The sequence below is a fragment of the Ciona intestinalis genome, unplaced genomic scaffold (assembly GCF_000224145.3).
Source record: "Ciona intestinalis unplaced genomic scaffold, KH HT000966.1, whole genome shotgun sequence".
NCBI classification, from domain to species: Eukaryota; Metazoa; Chordata; class Ascidiacea; order Phlebobranchia; family Cionidae; genus Ciona; species Ciona intestinalis.
In genome coordinates this window covers 1-3,374 of record NW_004191287.1, presented here as the reverse complement: position 1 = coordinate 3,374, position 3,374 = coordinate 1, and the positions used below count along the sequence as shown (strand labels likewise).

The 3,374-nt window shown below is 38.2% G+C and overlaps 1 long non-coding RNA gene across 1 annotated transcript; it reads left to right on the top strand.

The window, feature by feature from the left end:
- The first annotated feature begins 1,288 nt into the window (after nucleotides 1–1,288).
- LOC113475563 lies at nucleotides 1,289–2,444 on the top strand. The gene is made up of 2 exons (XR_003397299.1): nucleotides 1,289–2,129; nucleotides 2,236–2,444. It is a non-coding gene; the product is annotated as an uncharacterized LOC113475563 (long non-coding RNA).
- Nucleotides 2,445–3,374: the final 930 nt, after the last annotated feature.

Genomic DNA, 3,374 nt, shown 5'->3' with positions numbered 1-3,374 from the left:
TAATAATTAAATATTCTCTGTTTACCACCAAATGTGACGAGAAATTAGAAGGATAAGGATCCCCACCCTACTACAGTTCTATTTTTAAAATGTATGACTACATTAAATGTACTGAATAAACATCTACCTGTACCACCAGATATGTATATATACTCATACGCATGTATAGGCCAAACTCTATGATATTATATACCAAACTCCAATGAGGTTTACCAACGATTATGTTTCTTAATTGTACGTATATAAAAGTTTTTGAAACAGTAGCAAAGCCAGTTTATATTAGCATGAAACGCCGTGTACGTTAATATTCGGTAACCATCGTTCTGGGGACCGATTGTGATGTGATTCGTAAAATTAACTCCCTTACCATTTTTTGTCTTTCCAAGCGACCCCACAATGTCACACCTAGCCTATTTAAATACATCTACTTAGTATAAGCGGTATGTGTACAGATAGTGTAACTACAGTACACCTCATATTACATGTAAAGTATACGCGATTAAAACCTGCGTGTAATCTGTAAGGGACAAATCTTTTTCTCATTTGCTGTTGAATAGACGAGGAGGGGTGGAGAGTACCATGAGAGTAAACCGATTGCTTTTTCTTAAACGTTTCTCAACTTAACACGAAACGAACGTGACTTGAATTATCCGGTCTATCAGATGCTTCTAAACTCTCTCGGTAGGTCTATACACAAAGTGCGAGCAAGACAAGTCGATTTAATTTGCTTTCCACCAACTCTGTTTCCAAAGTGACAATCACGTTAGAACAACGCAGCATTGACTATGAAGCTGAAATAAGATAAACGTAATCCTGGACCGCGCAATTTCAGTATAAATATCAGTAACAGTATGTAGTATAGGGGGGAAGATGAGACACCTTTTCATCCTGTTTTCTCGTCCTATTTGGTACGGTAAACAGACAATATTCAAAAAGTTATAAACCGTATCCTGACGACATCTATACGGACCGTTGTTAATTGTTGAAAACACGATCAGGATAATAGGATAAAATATGCTAAAGGTGTTCCATCTTACCGCACACCACTATATTAAGGTTATTAAATTTTAAACATGATAACAAATCTAAAGGCGGTTTGTGAAATTGTTTGTTCGCTTAGTAATTATTCGAGCTGCAGACTTTTGTATATAGATGGCTATTTCAACCACAGACAAACTTACGTCATGAAATTACCACTGAACCTAACCGATTGCTTTTTCTTAAAAATTCGGCTAGTTTAACAAGAAAGGTGTGATTTGAATTATCCTGTCTATTAGAAACTTCTAAACTTTCTCGGTAGGTTTATACAAAAAGCGCCAGCAAGATACATCGTTTTAACTTTATTCAGTTTTTACAAACTCAGGTTCCAAAGTGACAATCACGTTAGAACAACGCAGCCTTGACTATAAAGCTGAAATAATATGAAAGTAACACTGAACCGCGCATTTCATCATCAAAATAAATACGGTTTATTCACAAACTTTGTTTATTTTATGTTAATTTTTATATCATAAAACTGTAAGTTTAATTTTGATATATTGCTCTTGATGTATTTACTAATACCATAGATACCTGAAAATATGATTAGGTATCTATGCTAATACCAATGCGCTTGACTTCAACAACAGCGAGCTTTGTGTGTGTCATGCTGATTAGTTTGGTTTAGTGGTGGCGCCCTTCGTCATAAGGTGTCGCCAGATATGCATATACCAATAACTCCTTGCACAGTGCACACGGCGTCTTTGTTGACGTTGAGTTGACGAGAAAACGCTCGGTGGTTGAGCAACATGTCTTCTCAGCCTTGAAGTCAGTCGTGCAGGCGAAACCGTAAAACGTTTCGCAGTCTGGTTGAAGGCGGCCCTTGCGATTACACCCGGGGCAGAAGACTTTCTTCGCAACTAGTCTCATTTAGAGTCGACTTGGATCTAGGACGTGAGGGTTCTGGGCTTGTTAGAGGGCGCTTTGAGCTTCTGGCAGTTCTCGTTATCTTTGTGGTTTCGGTTGCTTTCTGAGTTGTACTATTCCTCTTATCGTTCTTGCCTTCGGCTTGTTGTGAGAATAAAGGGCAGTCCTTCGTTCTGGCAGGGCACTCTGCTTGCTTATGACCTGGCTTTTGGCAGTATTTACAGGTAAATAAGGTAATGGTTTGGCCGGTTTATGAGACATAACATTCAAATCCATCAATGTTAATATAGGACGGTATTTGGTTCGCTTACGCCTGTTCTATCTTTGCAGGTAAAATCCACAAAATCACCTCTTCTGCTTGCAATACCAACAAGTTTCCTAGTGCGAAATCAACTTCCTTAATTAGCTTACAGAGCTCTTCCTCTACCATTACATTTATCGTTCTTACCGCCGAAAATGCAGGTATTCTCATCAGAGAGGGCGCAGAAACTTTTGCAGCGTAACTAGATTGAGGCATTGCGACCGTTCAGTCCAAACGCCAAACTCGAAATTGGTTTATTGATTATTAAATCTGGCCAGTGGCGGTTAGCGCGTCTGTTGCCTGTAACCAGGTTGTTGCGGGTATAAGGTTCATCGTTGCACCCAATGGGGGGCATATGTGCTCTTGAAAAGGACACTTAATAGGAATTGCCCCAACTCAGTGTTCCTTATGGGTTGTCGAAACCATCGTTGATACATACCAAAAAATCTCCCCGAAATAGTCAAGAGCCCACTCGCCTAATACTAAGCCATGTATTATTCTGCGATGTAAACCGTATTTATTTTGATGGTGAATTGCACACTCCAGGATTATGTTAATCTTATTTCAGCTTTATAGTCAATGTCGTGTTGTTCTAACGAGAGTGTTACTTTAGAAACTGAGTATATACCCTGCATTATATTGGGATGAATGAATGTGACTTGCTTTATCCTCGTTTGGCCTGAAACGATCAGTCGTTTTAACATGGGTGTTCATACACCTGTGCCAGCTTACGAGTTACCGTGTATGTTGCTTTGTGGGTGTTTTTTGAGGGGATTTTTTTTATATTTTGTGTATGACTGATAATTTGGACAAACCATTAGCGACCACTGGGTTTCTAAAGTCATGATAATAATGTCGAACAATTCTGTTACATTATTTTTCTGATTACCAATGGGGCCCATATAAAGAAAATTATAAAGTCTCGTTAGCATTACGATGGCCGTTTAAAAATCAACGTTTTGTAAAAATTCTGTCTAAGGTGGTAGTTACAAAAACATGTAATCTCATACATTTTTTTATATTTAACTCTGGGGTATATTTTGTTGCCTGAGGGTTTAATATATACAAAAAAATATGCTTGAGGGTACATGATTTAGTATCTACCGTCTTCACTTTAAGATATGTTTGCGAGTTTTTCCCAATTGACGCTCTATAAAAGCAAATCGAA